The sequence below is a fragment of the Phoxinus phoxinus genome, assembly GCF_949152265.1.
Source record: "Phoxinus phoxinus genome assembly, chromosome: 15".
In the NCBI taxonomy this organism is placed as follows: domain Eukaryota; kingdom Metazoa; phylum Chordata; class Actinopteri; order Cypriniformes; family Leuciscidae; genus Phoxinus; species Phoxinus phoxinus.
Window position 1 is genome coordinate 23721558 of NC_136890.1, and position 20425 is coordinate 23741982.

Below are 20425 nucleotides of genomic sequence, written 5' to 3' on the forward strand. Positions count from 1 at the left end.
ATGTCAGTGCTTTTTTTTTTTTTTAACAGCTGTTGGAATCCGTTCCCCCACCCTCACCATCAGTTTAAAGAATATTTTTTTGCCTTTTAACCATGATAGGACAGTATGTAAAAAAAAAACAAAAAAAAAAAACGATGACCCGGGACCTGTCGTCAAAATCCCAAAAGTGATAAATGTCAGTGCTTTTTTTTTTTTTTTTAAACAGCTGTCGTCAATCCGTTCCCCCACCCTCACCATCAGTTTAAAGAATATTTTTTGCCTTTTAACCATGATAGGACAGTATGAAAAAAAAAAAAAAAATGATGACCCGGGACCTGTCGTCAAAATCCCAAAAGTGATAAATGTCAGTGCTTTTTTTTTTTTTTTTAAACAGCTGTCGGAATCCGTTCCCCCACCCTCACCATCAGTTTAAAGAATATTTTTTGCCTTTTAACCATGATAGGACACTATGAAAAAAAAAAAAAAAAACGATGACCCGGGACCTGTCGTCAAAATACCAAATGTGATAAATGTCAGTGCTTTTTTTTTTTTAAACAGCTGTCGGAATCCGTTCCCCCACCCTCACCATCAGTTTAAAGAATATTTTTTGCATTTTAACCATGATAGGACAGTATGAAAAAAAAAAAAAAAAAAAAAAAACGATGACCCGGGACCTGTCGTCAAAATCCCAAAAGTGATAAATGTCAGTGCTTTTTTTTTTTTTTAAACAGCTGTCGGAATCCGTTCCCCCACCCTCACCATCCGTTCCCCCACCCTCACCATGCATTTTAACCATGATAGGACAGTATGAAAAAAAAAAAAAACGATGACCCGGGACCTGTCGTCAAAATCCCAAAAGTGATAAATGTCAGTGCTTTTTTTTTTTTTTTAAACAGCTGTCGGAATCCGTTCCCCCACCCTCACCATCCGTTCCCCCACCCTCACCATCCGTTCCCCCACCCTCACCATGCATTTTAACCATGATAGGAGAGTATTAAAAAAAAACAAAAAAAAACAAAAACGATGACCCGGGACCTGTCGTCAAAATCCCAAAAGTGATAAATGTCAGTGCTTTTTTTTTTTTAAACAGCTGTCGGAATCCGTTCCCCCACCCTCACCATCAGTTTAAAGAATATTTTTTGCCTTTTAACCATGATAGGACAGTATGAAAAAAAAAAAAAAAAAAAAAAAAAACGATGACACGGGACCTGTCGTCAAAATCCCAAAAGTGATAAATGTCAGTGCTTTTTTTTTTTTTTTAAACAGCTGTCGGAATCCGTTCCCCCACCCTCACTATCAGTTTAAACAATATTTTTTGCCTTTTAACCATGATAGGACAGTATGAAAAAAAAAACAATAAAAAAAAACCGATGACCCGGGACCTGTCGTCAAAATCCCAAAAGTGATAAATGTCAGTGCTTTTTTTTTTTTTTAAACAGCTGTCGGAATCCGTTCCCCCACCCTCACCATCCGTTCCCCCACCCTCACCATGCATTTTAACCATGATAGGACAGTATGAAAAAAAAAAAAAAAAAAAAAAAAAAAACGATGACCCGGGACCTGTCGTCAAAATCCCAAAAGTGATAAATGTCAGTGCTTTTTTTTTTTTTTTAAACAGCTGTCGGAATCCGTTCCCCCACCCTCACCATCCGTTCCCCCACCCTCACCATGCATTTTAACCATGATAGGACAGTATGAAAAAAAAAAAAAAAAAAAAAAAAAAACGATGACCCGGGACCTGTCGTCAAAATCCCAAAAGTGATAAATGTCAGTGCTTTTTTTTTTTTTTTTTAAACAGCTGTCGGAATCCGTTCCCCCACCCTCACCATCAGTTTAAAGAATATTTTTTGCCTTTTAACCATGATAGGACAGTATGAAAAAAAAACAAACAAAAAAAAAAACGATGAGACGGGACCTGTCGTCAAAATCCCAAAAGTGATAAATGTCAGTGCTTTTTTTTTTTTTTTAAACAGCTGTCGGAATCCGTTCCCCCACCCTCACTATCAGTTTAAACAATATTTTTTGCCTTTTAACCATGATAGGACAGTATGAAAAAAAAACCAATAAAAAAAAACCGATGACCCGGGACCTGTCGTCAAAATCCCAAAAGTGATAAATGTCAGTGCTTTTTTTTTTTTTTTAAACAGCTGTCGGAATCCGTTCCCCCACCCTCACCATCCGTTCCCCCACCCTCACCATGCATTTTAACCATGATAGGACAGTATGAAAAAAAAAAAAAAAAAAAAAAAAAACGATGACCCGGGACCTGTCGTCAAAATCCCAAAAGTGATAAATGTCAGTGCTTTTTTTTTTTTTTTTAAACAGCTGTCGGAATCCGTTCCCCCACCCTCACCATCAGTTTAAAGAATATTTTTTGCCTTTTAACCATGATAGGACACTATGAAAAAAAAAAAAAAAAAACGATGACCCGGGACCTGTCGTCAAAATCCCAAAAGTGATAAATGTCAGTGCTTTTTTTTTTTTTAAACAGCTGTCGGAATCCGTTCCCCCACCCTCACCATCAGTTTAAATAATATTTTTTGCCTTTTAACCATGATAGGACAGTATGAAAAAAAAAAAAAAAACGATGACCCGGGACCTGTCGTCAAAATACCAAAAGTGATAAATGTCAGTGCTTTTTTTTTTTTTTAAACAGCTGTCGGAATCCGTTCCCCCACCCTCACCATCCGTTCCCCCACCCTCACCATGCATTTTAACCATGATAGGAGAGTATTAAAAAAAAAAAAAAAAAAAAAAAAACGATGACCCGGGACCTGTCGTCAAAATCCCAAAAGTGATAAATGTCATTGCTTTTTTTTTTTTAAACAGCTGTCGGAATCCGTTCCCCCACCCTCACCATCAGTTTAAAGAATATTTTTTGCCTTTTAACCATGATAGGACAGTATGAAAAAAAAAAAAAAAAAAAAAAAAACGATGACCCGGGACCTGTCGTCAAAATCCCAAAAGTGATAAATGTCAGTGCTTTTTTTTTTTTTTGAAACAGCTGTCGGAATCCGTTCCCCCACCCTCACCATCCGTTCCCCCACCCTCACCATCCGTTCCCCCACCCTCACCATGCATTTTAACCATGATAGGACAGTATGAAAACAAAAACAAAAAAAAACGATGACCCGGGACCTGTCGTCAAAATCCCAAAAGTGATAAATGTCAGTGCTTTTTTTTTTTTTTTTAAACAGCTGTCGGAATCCGTTCCCCCACCCTCACCATCCGTTCCCCCACCCTCACCATGCATTTTAACCATGATAGGACAGTATGGAAAAAAAAAAAAAAAAAAAAAAAAACGATGACCCGGGACCTGTCGTCAAAATCCCAAAAGTGATAAATGTCAGTGCTTTTTTTTTTTTTTTAAACAGCTGTCGGAATCCGTTCCCCCACCCTCACCATCAGTTTAAACAATTTTTTTGCCTTTTAACCATGATAGGACAGTATGAAAAAAAAAAAAAAAAAAAAACGATGACCCGGGACCTGTCGTCAAAATCCCAAAAGTGATAAATGTCAGTGCTTTTTTTTTTTAAACAGCTGTCGGAATCCGTTCCCCCACCCTCACCATCAGTTTAAAGAATATTTTTTGCCTTTTAACCATGATAGGACAGTATGAAAAAAAAAAAAAAACGATGACCCGGGACCTGTCGTCAAAATCCCAAAAGTGATAAATGTCAGTGCTTTTTTTTTTTTTTTTAAACAGCTGTCGGAATCCGTTCCCCCACCCTCACCATCCGTTCCCCCACCCTCACCATGCATTTTAACCATGATAGGACAGTATGAAAAAAAAAAAAAAAAAAAAAAAACGATGACCCGGGACCTGTCGTCAAAATCCCAAAAGTACGGAAGAGGATTAGGGCCAGGCAATAATAAAAAAATAAAACCATCTCGAGATTAAAGTCATTATAATGCGAGATTAAACTCGTTAAGTTTCGAGAAAAAAAGTCGAAATACAATCTTGAGAATAAACTCATTAAATATCGAGAATAAAGTCGTTGTGTTTCGAGAAAAAACTTGTTAAATTTCGAGAAAAAAAGTAGAAATACTATCTCGAGAATAAACTCATTAAATATCGAGAATTAAGTCGTTGTGTTGCGAGAAAAAACTCGTTAAATTTCGAGAAAAAAACTCGAAATACAATCTTGAGAATAAACTCATTAAATAGCGAGAATAAAGTCGATACAAAAGTGCAAAAGTGATAAATGTCAGTGCTTTTTTTTTTTTTTTAAACAGCTGTCGGAATCCGTTCCCCCACCCTCACCATCAGTTTAAAGAATATTTTTTGCCTTTTAACCATGATAGGACAGTATGAAAAAAAACAAAAAAACGATGACCCGGGACCTGTCGTCAAAATCCCATAAGTGATAAATGTCAGTGCTTTTTTTTTTTTTTTTTAAACAGCTGTCGTCAATCCGTTCCCCCACCCTCACCATCAGTTTAAAGAATATTTTTTGCCTTTTAACCATGATAGGTGTACTGTTCTCATCTGTCATGAAACAGCAAGCTAAACTCGTTCCTTCAAAAAGTTTCCCTCCAATGAACAGGCGATGTGTTGTACTTGGCAGATAATTTTAATGAAGAAAAGGTAAAACTGAAATAACAAACACAACCAAATACAGGTAAGTAAACAAATAAATAAATTCAGCACAAACAAATAATATGTTGCTCCTAAATGGGGTCTTAAGTTATTATATTAAATATACTCACTGACGATGCCCCATTACCGAACAAAGATGGATGAATAGAGATGGCGTTAACTACAACATGTGCCTCTTCAACATGACCGCAACTGCAGCACAACAGGAAATGAATCCACCCACTAGAAATTCAAATTACAAAATAAAACACACACCTTCAAAATAAAGGCATTCTACATTAAACAGTCTCTTGTAACTTTCTTAATTACACCACACTCCCCGCCTGGCATCTGTAGGATGCCATATATACTTTAACCTAAACAACCTCTGACTCCAAGAGTAAAACGACCTCAGAGACCGGTCTCAGGTAAGTCCTGGGGGGTTGGTGGGAGGCCACCTTTACTTCCACTTTCCTTACTAGCCCATCATCACTCTGAAAGGCCTTTGCTATTACCCCCATTGACCATTCATGCCTTCTTGCTTGTTTGTCCTTTAGCAGCACTATGTCTCCATCCTTGAGATTTGGCTTCTTGGTATGCCACTTTTGTCTGCTCTGAAGTGTATTCAAGTACTCCAGCCTCCATCTTGCCCAGAATGTGTCTGCTGACGCCTGAACTTTCTTCCATTCATGTTTCAATAGATTGGTATCCAAGAAGTTCCCAGGAGGAATTGGTGGAGTCCCAATCTTCTGCGTAAGCAGCATTGCTGGAGTAAGTATCAGCGGCGCTTCCGGGTCTGAGGAGACTGGTATCAATGGCCTACAGTTAATTATGGCCATGACCTCTGCCATCAATGTGCACAGGACTTCATGGGTAATCTTCAACCTCCCTTCTTGGAGCAACATTGAATCCAGTATCCGCCGTGCCGTTCCTATCATGCGCTCCCAACTGCCTCCCATGTTAGACGCATGCGGGGGGTTAAAGACCCACGTGCACCTTTTACTGAGTAGGTAAGCATTGACACTGTCCTCTTGAGCGTCTGTGGCAAGCTTTAACTCGTTGGTAGCACCAACAAAATTTGTCCCACGATCTGACCTAATCTGCTTTGCTGGTCCCCTGATTGAGAAAAACCTGCGGAGGGCATTTATGCAGCTTGAAGCAGTCATCGACTCAATCACCTCTACATGGACAGCTCTTGTAGACATACAAGTGAACAATATCGCCCACCTCTTGCTGTTAGCACTTCCACCTCTAGTCCGGCGTGCCACGACTTCCCAAGGCCCAAAGACGTCCAGCCCTACATAGGTAAATGGAGGCTCTTGCTGCAGGCGCTCTGGGGGAAGGTCCGCCATCTGCTGCTGTTCCAACCTGCCACGCAATTTTCTGCACGTCACACATTTGTAGATAAGGCTGCTGATGGCTCTTTTTGCTCCCACTATCCATAGGCCACTTCCACGCACAGCGCCTTCTGTGAAGTGCCTTCCCTGGTGTTTAACCTGTTCGTGGTGATGGCGAATAAGTAACACAGCAAGATGATGCTTGCCAGGGATAAGGATGGGATGAGTCTCATCTTCAGGTAGGTTTGAATGGATGATGCGTCCTCCTACACGTAGCAGACCCTCTTTGTCTCTCACAGGATGCAACTTCTTTAGAGGACTACTCCCAGGTAAGTCTTGTTTCCTTTCAAAGCATGTCATCTCTTCTGCGTAAACCTCGCGTTGCACACTCTTTATGATGACGTGTTCTGCCTTGGTTAACTCAGCACTTGTAACGCCTTTCTTGCAGTAGTGCCATCCAACACATTCTGCGTCATGTGCTGGTTCGTGTAGGCTTTGTGCCACATGTAACAGTCGAGCTACGGCTCTTGTCAGTCGACTCCATGACGAAAAGCGTTCAAAGCGCTTAGTGTCCAGTTGTTCTCCTGAGACCTTTGTCGAAAGCGCTGTGACCTTTGGACGAAGTTCCACATCTGAGTCTGGATTGACCAGTTCAAAGGCAATAATGTCCGATGACGACTTCTCAGGTTCCAACAAAAATCTTGGTCCCATCAACCAACTGGTCCCTTGCAACTGACTTGCAGGCACGGATCTCGAGCCAAGATCGGCTGGATTTTTTTCTGTGGCTACATATCTCCACTGACTTGGATGGCTGGACTGTCTGATGCGCTGCACGCGGTTATTTACATATACGTAGAACCTTCGCGATTCATTACTTATATAACCCAACACGATCTTACTGTCTGTGAAGAACGTGATCCTGTCCAGCTTAAGCCCTATTTCCTCTCTGATCTGGTCCGCAATTTCTGTGGCCAACACTGCGGCGCAGAGTTCTAGTCTCGGAATGGTAAGCTCTACCAGAGGTGCCAATTTAGCTTTGCCGAGTACGAAACTGACTTCTGTGCGACCTTCGTCAGTTTCCACCTTTAAGTAGGCAACCGCTGCAATTGCCTTTACCGAGGCGTCAGAAAAGACGCATAGCTCAGTACCTTTGGCCTTAATTAGTGAACATGTAGCATAGGTGCGACAGATGTTCAGATCATTAAGCTCTTGCAGTGAGTCCTGCCACCGTTGCCACTTTTCAAATTTCTCCTAAGGCAGAGGTGTGTCCCAATCTGCACCTTGAGTGACTAGTTCTCGTAGAAGGAGCCTGCCCTCGACCGTCACAGGCGCCAGGAAGCCCAAAGGATCAAACAAGCTGTTAATGGTCGAAAGAACCCCTCTGCGCGTGAAAGGTTTCTGGGGCTTGGGAATGTTAAAGGTGAATGTATCCCTTGTCATATCCCAGGCTACTCCCAGACTGCGCTGGATGGGTAAGTCGTCAACTGCAAGGTCCAGAGTCTCCATACCCTGGGCTCGATCTTCTTTGGGAAAGGCATTTATTACATCGATCTTGTTTGATGTGATCTTGTGGAGCTTTATGTTGTAGCCTGCCAGCAGATTTTGGGCTCTCTTTAGAACATCAACTGCTTCAACCTCAGTCGGAAAGGACCGCAAGGCATCATCCACATAGAAGTCTTTCTTAATGAATTCACAGACATCCCTTCCAAAATCCTTCTCTCCCTCCTGTGCTGCTCTCCTCAACCCGTAGGTTGCCACAGCAGGTGATGGGGAGTTTCCAAACACGTGGACCCTCATCCGGTAATCCACCACTTCACTTTCAGGATTGTTGTCCTTGAACCACAAAAAGCGCAAAACATCTCGATGCTCTTCCTGGACTAGGAAGCAATAAAACATTTGCCTAACGTTCGCAGTTATGGCAACCGGTTCCTTCCTGAACCTAAGAAGAACTCCCAGAAGACCGTTGTTAAGATTGGGCCCCTGAAGCAAGACCTTATTCAGTGAGACACCTTCGAAGCAAGCACTTGAATCGAAAACAACCCTGATTTTACCGGGCTTGTGCGGGTGGTAGACTCCAAAAATGGGAAGGTACCACACTTCCCTTCCCTCTGGTGGTGGTGCCAACTCTGCATGGTTGTTATCCAAAATCCCTTGCATGAACTCCAGGAAGTCTTCCTTCATGCTGGGTCTCTTCTGGAAAGCTCGCTGCAATGACATAAGCCGTTGGTGTGCCTGCTGCCTGTTGTTAGGGAGCGGCTTCCTTGGGTTTCGAAAGGGCAAGGGTGCCACCCAGCTGCCTCTTTCATCCTTAACAAACCCCTTGTCCATTAGCTGTAGGAAGGTCAAATCGTCGATTGAAGGTGCTAACTGATTGTCCTTTTCAGTTCTTTGGAAAACTGTTGCACCAAGGAGGCCCTCTTGCTGCTCCAGAGAATGAGGCCAAGGTTGAGAGCTGTTCTGATGAAGAGTCTGACTGAAATCCTCCTTAATTTTGACAAGGTTCTCACAAGGACGCATATAACTGGGACGGCCATTGTCCATGATACTTGTTTTAAATGTGTTTACTTCTGTAGGGGTGTGGGCTCCACCCAGGCAAACGTCACCGACAATGACCCACCCAAGATCGTGCTTCTGTGCAAATGGAGCGTTGTCTGGGCCATTAAACTGCCGACGCACCTTGTGGACCTGGAGAATGTCCCTTCCTAACAGAAGCAAGATGTCTGCAGCGTCATCGAGAGCAGGTATTTGGTCAACCATAGCTCGCATGTGGCTGTGGTGGTACGCTGCTTCTGGGGTTGGGATTTCTGCTCGGCTGTTTGGCACATTATTACACTCTATTAGAGTTGGAAGGGCGATACTTAGCTCTCCTGTGAGTGGCTCAACCATGTAACCATGAGCTCTTCTACCGGTCACCTTGACAACCCCAGCACATGTAGTCAGGATGTATGGTATTCGTGGTCCTTGTATTTGAAAGGTGTCAAAGAATTCTGTCTTGGCCAATGAGACGTTACTCTGATCATCTAAGATCACGTACATCCTTTTACTCTCCTCTGGACGACCTTCAGGATAAACATTAACCAGACATATCTTCGAGCACGACTTTCCTCTGAAGCCTTTACCACAAACTTGTGTACACAGTGGTTTAGCCGCTAGGATTTGTTCATCATTGGGGGTGGTGACTGGCTCCCCGCCATGAACCTCGGAAGGGCTCTGCTCTTCGGAGCTTTTCCGATCCTTGTAAGAGATCAGCTCCTTTGACTGTCTTGGAGCAGGACCAAAGTGCAGTGCAGCCACATGACGTTCACTTCCGCACTCTACGCATTTGATTGAAGCGCCACAGTCCTTTGCCTGATGGGAGACTGAAGCACAGCAGCGAAAACACACTCCCTTATCCCTTAGGAATTTCTTCCTGTCATCCAAGAGCATAGCTCGAAAGCTCTTGCACTTCTTAAGCGCGTGTGGTTTTTTATGTATGGGACATAGCGTGTTCACGTCTTCTGTTTGGTTCCCATCTGTATCTGTAGTTGTTCCCTTGTAGCTCACACTTGTCTTGTGCACAGACACAGGATTCTTGTAATTGAGATTCCCCATCCTCTCCTTTTTCAGAGTGGGTGCAACTGTATTGGTCACATAAAAACTTGGATCGTTTCTTGCCTTGGCTTGTCTCCTTACAAATTCAGAGAAGACTGAAAAGGGTGGGAAATGTACCCTGTGATCTTCCTTATATTTTGATCCAAATGTCATCCATTTATCCTGTAAATGGAAGGGCAATTTTTCTACAATGGGACTTACTCCCCTTGCCGTGTCCAGATAGGCTAATCCTTGGAGATAACCATCTTCCTTAGCAGCTTCAAGTTCGCAAAGTAAATCCCCAAGTTCTCGAAGTCTGTGGTTATCGCGGTTGCCTACTCTTGGGAAGTTGTCCAGTTTTGCGAACAAAGCCTTCTCTATGGCTTCTGGAGCACCATAAAGTTCATCCAGTCTTTCCCAAATGAGGTTGAGACCCAGCAATGGTTGACGGACGTTGGCAGCTTTCATCCTGCGAGCTTGATAACTTGATTCGGGACCTAGCCATTTTATGAGCAAGTCAATTTGTTCGTGGGCAGAGAGATCAAGTCCCTTTACGACACTTATAAATGTTGACTTCCAGCCGAGGAAGTTTTCTGGCTGATCATCAAATTTTGTCAAACCACCTGAAACCAGCTGACTTCTTATTAGGAACTTAGCTAAGTCTGATGTGTTGCTATTTAGATCCTGGCCAGGGGAGGCATAAGGAGCATAGTGGCTGAACACTTGTTGCTTTTTATGATCTGAAGTATGAACTTGTCGCCTTTCTTCAACCTTGATTTTCTGATGTAGGCTTTGAAATTGCTGACTGGAACGCTGCTGGCTATCTAGCTTAGGGGTATGTTGGTAGCCGTCCGGCTGATATAACTTAGAGTGATGGAGATGTGCCTGACGTGGGCTTGAGTGTTTTGGCATGTCACAATCTCCATAAGAGTGCTGTGGTTTAGGACTGAGGGACTCAAATGCTTGACAAATGGAGCCGCGTTCTTTATCCAACGTTAACAGGGCAGATGGCCTCTGTTGACGTATATCAAACTGCTCATCTGGGTGCAAATCATCCCATTGTGAGTGCCTTTCCACATATTCACTCACTTTGTCTTGTGGACTTTGCGATGGTAATGACTCAAAGTCCCCCTGGCTCCCTTGAGAGCGTAATTCGACGGCAGCATTTTCCATGACAATGGCCTTCGCATTAGCTGCCTCTGCTTCTGCCTCTTGCTTGAGCGCATCTAATTCTGCCTCTAGACGAGCTTTTTCGATTTTAATCTTCATTTCCTTTCTGATGAAGGAGGCTCTGGCTTTCGCTGCTTCGGCCTCTGCCCGTGCTGTAGCAGCTGCTACGTTGACCATGGATCGTTGAGAACGTGTAGATCGACGTGCACTAGATGACGTGTGTGATTTTGCATCAGCGATCTTCATGTTGTCTTGTATTTTTGGGGTCTCATCCATTGAAACTTGAGACTGAGGTTCTTTCTCCGAAATCATCTTTTTCTCAGAGGACGTCATTTTACTGTACTGTTCTCATCTGTCATGAAACAGCAAGCTAAACTCGTTCCTTCAAAAAGTTTCCCTCCAATGAACAGGCGATGTGTTGTACTTGGCAGATAATTTTAATGAAGAAAAGGTAAAACTGAAATAACAAACACAACCAAATACAGGTAAGTAAACAAATAAATAAATTCAGCACAAACAAATAATATATTGCTCCTAAATGGGGTCTTAAGTTATTCAATTAAATATACTCACTGACGATGCCCCATTACCGAACAAAGATGGATGAATAGAGATGGCGTTAACTACAACATGTGCCTCTTCAACATGACCGCAACTGCAGCACAACAGGAAATGAATCCACCCACTAGAAATTCAAATTACAAAATAAAACACACACCTTCAAAATAAAGGCATTCTACATTAAACAGTCTCTTGTAACTTTCTTAATTACACCACAATAGGACAGTATGAAAAAAAAAAAAAAAAAAAAAAACGATGACCCGGGACCTGTCGTCAAAATCCCAAAAGTGATAAATGTCAGAGCTTTTTTTTTTTTTTTTAAACAGCTGTCGGAATCCGTTCCCCCATCCTCACCAGCAGTTTAAAGAATATTTTTTGCCTTTTAACCATGATAGGACAGTATGAAAAAAAAAAAAAACGATGACCCGGGACCTGTCGTCAAAATCCCAAAAGTGATAAATGTCAGTGCTTTTTTTTTTTTTAAACAGCTGTCGGAATCCGTTCCCCCACCCTCACCATCAGTTTAAAGAATATTTTTTGCCTTTTAACCATGATAGGACAGTATGAAAAAAAAAAAATGTAAAAAAAACCGATGACCCGGGACCTGTCGTCAAAATCCCAAAAGTGATAAATGTCAGTGCTTTTTTTTTTTTTAAACAGCTGTCGGAATCCGTTCCCCCACCCTCACCATCAGTTTAAAGAATATTTTTTGCCTTTTAACCATGATAGGACAGTATGAAAAAAAAAAAAAAATTGATGACCCGGGACCTGTCGTCAAAATCCCAAAAGTGATAAATGTCAGTGCTTTTTTTTTTTTTTTAAACAGCTGTCGGAATCCGTTCCCCCATCCTCACCACCAGTTTAAAGAATATTTTTTGCCTTTTAACCATGATAGGACAGTATGAAAAAAAAAAAAAACGATGACCCGGGACCTGTCGTCAAAATCCCAAAAGTGATAAATGTCAGTGCTTTTTTTTTTTTTAAACAGCTGTCGGAATCCGTTCCCCCACCCTCACCATCAGTTTAAAGAATATTTTTTTGCCTTTTAACCATGATAGGACAGTATGAAAAAAAAAAAATGTAAAAAAAAACGATGACCCGGGACCTGTCGTCAAAATCCCAAAAGTGATAAATGTCAGTGCTTTTTTTTTTTTTAAACAGCTGTCGGAATCCGTTCCCCCACCCTCACCATCAGTTTAAAGAATATTTTTTGCCTTTTAACCATGATAGGACAGTATGAAAAAAAAAAAAAAATTGATGACCCGGGACCTGTCGTCAAAATCCCAAAAGTGATAAATGTCAGTGCTTTTTTTTTTTTTTAAACAGCTGTCGGAATCCGTTCCCCCACCCTCACCATCCGTTCCCCCACCCTCACCATCCGTTCCCCCACCCTCACCACGCATTTTAACCATGATAGGACAGTATGAAAAAAAAAAAAAAAAAAAAAAAACGATGACCCGGGACCTGTCGTCAAAAGCCCAAAAGTGATAAATGTCAGTGCTTTTTTTTTTTTAAACAGCTGTCGGAATCCGTTCCCTCACCATCAGTTTAAACAATATTTTTTGCCTTTTAACCATGATAGGACAGTATGAAAAAAAAAAAAAAAAAAAAAAAAAACGATGACCCGGGACCTGTCGTCAAAATCCCAAAAGTGATAAATGTCAGTGCTTTTTTTTTTTTTTTTAAACAGCTGTCGGAATCCGTTCCCCCACCCTCACCATCAGTTTAAAGAATATTTTTTGCCTTTTAACCATGATAGGAGAGTATGAAAAAAAAAAAAAAAAAAAAAAAAACGATGACCCGGGACCTGTCGTCAAAATCCCAAAAGTGATAAATGTCAGTGCTTTTTTTTTTTTTTTTAAACAGCTGTCGGAATCCGTTCCCCCACCCTCACCATCCGTTCCCCCACCCTCACCATGCATTTTAACCATGATAGGACAGTATGAAAAAAAAAAAAAAAAAAAAAAAAAAACGATGACCCGGGACCTGTCGTCAAAATCCCAAAAGTGATAAATGTCAGTGCTTTTTTTTTTTTTTTTAAACAGCTGTCGGAATCCGTTCCCCCACCCTCACCATCAGTTTAAAGAATATTTTTTGCCTTTTAACCATGATAGGACAGTATGAAAAAAAAAAAAAAAAAAAAAAAAACGATGACCCGGGACCTGTCGTCAAAATCCCAAAAGTGATAAATGTCAGTGCTTTTTTTTTTTTTTTTAAACAGCTGTCGGAATCCGTTCCCCCACCCTCACCATCCGTTCCCCCACCCTCACCATGCATTTTAACCATGATAGGACAGTATGAAAAAAAAAAAAAAAAAAAAAAAAAACGATGACCCGGGACCTGTCGTCAAAATCCCAAAAGTGATAAATGTCAGTGCTTTTTTTTTTTTTTAAACAGCTGTCGGAATCCGTTCCCCCACCCTCACCATCCGTTCCCCCACCCTCACCATGCATTTTAACCATGATAGGACAGTATGAAAAAAACAACAACAAAAAAAAAAAACGATGACCCGGGACCTGTCGTCAAAATCCCAAAAGTGATAAATGTCAGTGCTTTTTTTTTTTTTTTAAACAGCTGTCGGAATCCGTTCCCCCACCCTCACCATCCGTTCCCCCACCCTGACCATGCATTTTAACCATGATAGGACAGTATGAAAAAAAAAAAAAAAAAAAAAAAACGATGACCCGGGACCTGTCGTCAAAATCCCAAAAGTGATAAATGTCAGTGCTTTTTTTTTTTTTTTAAACAGCTGTCGGAATCCGTTCCCCCACCCTCACCATCCGTTCCCCCACCCTCACCATGCATTTTAACCATGATAGGACAGTATGAAAAAAAAAAAAAAAAAACGATGACCCGGGACCTGTCGTCAAAATCCCAAAAGTGATAAATGTCAGTGCTTTTTTTGTTTTTTTAAACAGCTGTCGGAATCCGTTCCCCCACCCTCACCATCAGTTTAAACAATATTTTTTGCCTTTTAACCATGATAGGACAGTATGAAAAAAAAAAAAAAAAAAAAAAAAACGATGACCCGGGACCTGTCGTCAAAATCCCAAAAGTGATAAATGTCAGTGCTTTTTTTTTTTTTAAACAGCTGTCGGAATCCGTTCCCCCACCCTCACCATCAGTTTAAAGAATATTTTTTGCCTTTTAACCATGATAGGACAGTATGAAAAAAAAAAAAAAAAAAAAAAAAACGATGACCCGGGACCTGTCGTCAAAATCCCAAAAGTGATAAATGTCAGTGCTTTTTTTTTTTTTTAAACAGCTGTCGGAATCCGTTCCCCCACCCTCACCATCCGTTCCCCCACCCTGACCACGCATTTTAACCATGATAGGACAGTATGAAAAAAAAAAAAAAAAAAAAAAAACGATGACCCGGGACCTGTCGTCAAAATCCCAAAAGTGATAAATGTCAGTGCTTTTTTTTTTTTTTAAACAGCTGTCGGAATCCGTTCCCCCACCCTCACCATCCGTTCCCCCACCCTCACCATGCATTTTAACCATGATAGGACAGTATGAAAAAAACAAAAAAAAAACGATGACCCGGGACCTGTCGTCAAAATCCCAAAAGTGATAAATGTCAGTGCTTTTTTTGTTTTTTTAAACAGCTGTCGGAATCCGTTCCCCCACCCTCACCATCAGTTTAAACAATATTTTTTGCCTTTTAACCATGATAGGACAGTATGAAAAAAAAAAAAAAAAAAAAAAAAACGATGACCCGGGACCTGTCGTCAAAATCCCAAAAGTGATAAATGTCAGTGCTTTTTTTTTTTTTAAACAGCTGTCGGAATCCGTTCCCCCACCCTCACCATCAGTTTAAAGAATATTTTTTGCCTTTTAACCATGATAGGACAGTATGAAAAAAAAAAAAAAAAAAAAAAAAACGATGACCCGGGACCTGTCGTCAAAATCCCAAAAGTGATAAATGTCAGTGCTTTTTTTTTTTTTTAAACAGCTGTCGGAATCCGTTCCCCCACCCTCACCATCCGTTCCCCCACCCTGACCATGCATTTTAACCATGATAGGACAGTATGAAAAAAAAAAAAAAAAAAAAAAAACGATGACCCGGGACCTGTCGTCAAAATCCCAAAAGTGATAAATGTCAGTGCTTTTTTTTTTTTTTAAACAGCTGTCGGAATCCGTTCCCCCACCCTCACCATCCGTTCCCCCACCCTCACCATGCATTTTAACCATGATAGGACAGTATGAAAAAAACAAAAAAAAAACGATGACCCGGGACCTGTCGTCAAAATCCCAAAAGTGATAAATGTCAGTGCTTTTTTTGTTTTTTTAAACAGCTGTCGGAATCCGTTCCCCCACCCTCACCATCAGTTTAAACAATATTTTTTGCCTTTTAACCATGATAGGACAGTATGAAAAAAAAAAAAAAAAAAAAAAAAACGATGACCCGGGACCTGTCGTCAAAATCCCAAAAGTGATAAATGTCAGAGCTTTTTTTTTTTTATTAAACAGCTGTCGGAATCCGTTCCCCCACCCTCACCATCCGTTCCCCCACCCTCACCATATATTTTAACCATGATAGGACAGTATGAAAAAAAAAAAAAAAAAACGATGACCCGGGACCTGTCGTCAAAATCCCAAAAGTGATAAATGTCAGTGCTTTTTTTTTTTTTTAAACAGCTGTCGGAATCCGTTCCCCCACCCTCACCATCCGTTCCCCCACCCTCACCATGCATTTTAACCATGATAGGACAGTATGAAAAAAAAAAAAAAAAACGATGACCCGGGACCTGTCGTCAAAATCCCAAAAGTGATAAATGTCAGTGCTTTTTTTTTTTTTTTAAACAGCTGTCGGAATCCGTTCCCCCACCCTCACCATCCGTTCCCCCACCCTCACCATGCATTTTAACCATGATAGGACAGTATGAAAAAAAACAAAAACGATGACCCGGGACCTGTCGTCAAAATCCCAAAAGTGATAAATGTCAGTGCTTTTTTTTTTTTTTGAAACAGCTGTCGGAATCCGTTCCCCCACCCTCACCATCCGTTCCCCCACCCTCACCATCCGTTCCCCCACCCTCACCATCCGTTCCCCCACCCTCACCATCCGTTCCCCCACCCTCACCATCCATTCCCCCACCCTCACCATGCATTTTAACCATGATAGGACAGTATGAAAAAAAAAAAAAAAAAAAAAAAAAAACGATGACCCGGGACCTGTCGTCAAAATCCCAAAAGTGATAAATGTCAGTGCTTTTTTTTTTTTTTTAAACAGCTGTCGGAATCCGTTCCCCCACCCTCACCATCAGTTTAAAGAATATTTTTTGCCTTTTAACCATGATAGGACAGTATGAAAAAAAAAAAAAAAAAAAAAAAAAAACGATGACCCGGGACCTGTCGTCAAAATCCCAAAAGTGATAAATGTCAGTGCTTTTTTTTTTTTTTTTAAACAGTTGTCGGAATCCGTTCCCCCACCCTCACCATCAGTTTAAAGAATATTTTTTGCCTTTTAACCATGATAGGACAGTATGAAAAAAAAAAAAAAAAATGAAAAAAAAGATGACCCGGGACCTGTCGTCAAAATCCCAAAAGTGATAAATGTCAGTGCTTTTTTTTTTTTTGAAATAGCTGTCGGAATCCGTTCCCCCACCCTCACCATCCGTTCCCCCACCCTCACCATGCATTTTAACCATGATAGGACAGTATGAAAAAAACAACAACAAAAAAAAAAAACGATGACCCGGGACCTGTCGTCAAAATCCCAAAAGTGATAAATGTCAGTGCTTTTTTTTTTTTTAAACAGCTGTCGGAATCCGTTCCCCCACCCTCACCATCCGTTCCCCCACCCTCACCATGCATTTTAACCATGATAGGACAGTATGAAAAAAAAAAAAAAAAAAACGATGACCCGGGACCTGTCGTCAAAATCCCAAAAGTGATAAATGTCAGTGCTTTTTTTTTTTTTTTTTAAACAGCTGTCGGAATCCGTTCCCCCACCCTCACCATCCGTTCCCCCACCCTCACCATCCGTTCCCCCACCCTCACCATGCATTTTAACCATGATAGGACAGTATGAAAAAAAAAAAAAACGATGACCCGGGACCTGTCGTCAAAATCCCAAAAGTGATAAATGTCAGTGCTTTTTTTTTTTTTTTTAAACAGCTGTCGGAATCCGTTCCCCCACCCTCACCATCCGTTCCCCCACCCTCACCATACATTTTAACCATGATAGGACAGTATGAAAAAAAAAAAAAAAAAACGATGACCCGGGACCTGTCGTCAAAATCCCAAAAGTGATAAATGTCAGTGCTTTTTTTTTTTTTTTTAAACAGCTGTCGGAATCCGTTCCCCCACCCTCACCATCCGTTCCCCCACCCTCACCATACATTTTAACCATTATAGGACAGTATGAAAAAAAAAAAAAAAAAAAAAAGACGATGACCTGGGACCTGTCGTCAAAATCCCAAAAGTGATAAATGTCAGTGCTTTTTTTTTTTTTTTTAAACAGCTGTCGTCAATCCGTTCCCCCACCCTCACCATCAGTTTAAAGAATATTTTTTGCCTTTTAACCATGATAGGACAGTATGAAAAAAAAAAAAAAACGATGACCCGGGACCTGTCGTCAAAATCCCAAAAGTGATAAATGTCAGAGCTTTTTTTTTTTTTTTAAACATTGTCGGAATCCGTTCCCCCACCCTCACCATCCGTTCCCCCACCCTCACCATGCATTTTAACCATGATAAGACAGTATGAAAAAAAAAAAAAAAAAAAAAAACGATGACCCGGGACCTGTCGTCAAAATCCCAAAAGTGATAAATGTCAGTGCTTTTTTTTTTTTTTTAAACAGCTGTCGGAATCCGTTCCCCCACCCTCACCATCCGTTCCCCCACCCTCACCATCCGTTCCCCCGCCCTCACCATGCATTTTAACCATGATAGGACAGTATGAAAAAAAAAAAAAACGATGACCCGGGACCTGTCGTCAAAATCCCAAAAGTGATAAATGTCAGTGCTTTTTTTTTTTTTTTTAAACAGCTGTCGGAATCCGTTCCCCCACCCTCACCATCCGTTCCCCCACCCTCACCATACATTTTAACCATGATAGGACAGTATGAAAAAAAAAAAAAAAAAACGATGACCCGGGACCTGTCGTCAAAATCCCAAAAGTGATAAATGTCAGTGCTTTTTTTTTTTTTTTTAAACAGCTGTCGGAATCCGTTCCCCCACCCTCACCATCCGTTCCCCCACCCTCACCATACATTTTAACCATGATAGGACAGTATGAAAAAAAAAAAAAAAAAAAAAAAACGATGACCCGGGACCTGTCGTCAAAATCCCAAAAGTGATAAATGTCAGTGCTTTTTTTTTTTTTTTTAAACAGCTGTCGTCAATCCGTTCCCCCACCCTCACCATCAGTTTAAAGAATATTTTTTGCCTTTTAACCATGATAGGACAGTATGAAAAAAAAAAAAAAAAAAAAAAAACGATGACCCGGGACCTGTCGTCAAAATCCCAAAAGTGATAAATGTCAGTGCTTTTTTTTTTTTTTTTAAACAGCTGTCGGAATCCGTTCCCCCACCCTCACCATCCGTTCCCCCACCCTCACCATGCATTTTAACCATGATAGGACAGTATGAAAAAAAATGAAAAAAAAAAAAAAAACGATGACCCGGGACCTGTCGTCAAAATCCCAAAAGTGATAAATGTCAGTGCTTTTTTTTTTTTTTAAACAGCTGTCGGAATCCGTTCCCCCACCCTCACCATCCGTTCCCCCACCCTCACCATGCATTTTAACCATGATAGGACAGTATGAAAAAAACAACAACAAAAAAAAAAAACGATGACCCGGGACCTGTCGTCAAAATCCCAAAAGTGATAAATGTCAGTGCTTTTTTTTTTTTTTTAAACAGCTGTCGGAATCCGTTCCCCCACCCTCACCATCCGTTCCCCCACCCTGACCATGCATTTTAACCATGATAGGACAGTATGAAAAAAAAAAAAAAAAAAAAAAAACGATGACCCGGGACCTGTCGTCAAAATCCCAAAAGTGATAAATGTCAGTGCTTTTTTTGTTTTTTTAAACAGCTGTCGGAATCCGTTCCCCCACCCTCACCATCAGTTTAAACAATATTTTTTGCCTTTTAACCATGATAGGACAGTATGAAAAAAAAAAAAAAAAAAAAAAAAACGATGACCCGGGACCTGTCGTCAAAATCCCAAAAGTGATAAATGTCAGTGCTTTTTTTTTTTTTAAACAGCTGTCGGAATCCGTTCCCCCACCCTCACCATCAGTTTAAAGAATATTTTTTGCCTTTTAACCATGATAGGACAGTATGAAAAAAAAAAAAAAAAAAAAAAAAACGATGACCCGGGACCTGTCGTCAAAATCCCAAAAGTGATAAATGTCAGTGCTTTTTTTTTTTTTTAAACAGCTGTCGGAATCCGTTCCCCCACCCTCACCATCCGTTCCCCCACCCTGACCATGCATTTTAACCATGATAGGACAGTATGAAAAAAAAAAAAAAAAAAAAAAAAACGATGACCCGGGACCTGTCGTCAAAATCCCAAAAGTGATAAATGTCAGTGCTTTTTTTTTTTTTTTAAACAGCTGTCGGAATCCGTTCCCCCACCCTCACCATCCGTTCCCCCACCCTCACCATGCATTTTAACCATGATAGGACAGTATGAAAAAAACAAAAAAAAAACGATGACCCGGGACCTGTCGTCAAAATCCCAAAAGTGATAAATGTCAGTGCTTTTTTTGTTTTTTTAAACAGCTGTCGGAATCCGTTCCCCCACCCTCACCATCAGTTTAAACAATATTTTTTGCCTTTTAACCATGATAGGACAGTATGAAAAAAAAAAAAAAAAAAAAAAAAACGATGACCCGGGACCTGTCGTCAAAATCCCAAAAGTGATAAATGTCAGAGCTTTTTTTTTTTTATTAAACAGCTGTCGGAATCCGTTCCCCCACCCTCACCATCCGTTCCCCCACCCTCACCATATATTTTAACCATGATAGGACAGTATGAAAAAAAAAAAAAAAAAACGATGACCCGGGACCTGTCGTCAAAATCCCAAAAGTGATAAATGTCAGTGCTTTTTTTTTTTTTTAAACAGCTGTCGGAATCCGTTCCCCCACCCTCACCATCCGTTCCCCCACCCTCACCATGCATTTTAACCATGATAGGACAGTATGAAAAAAAAAAAAAAAAACGATGACCCGGGACCTGTCGTCAAAATCCCAAAAGTGATAAATGTCAGTGCTT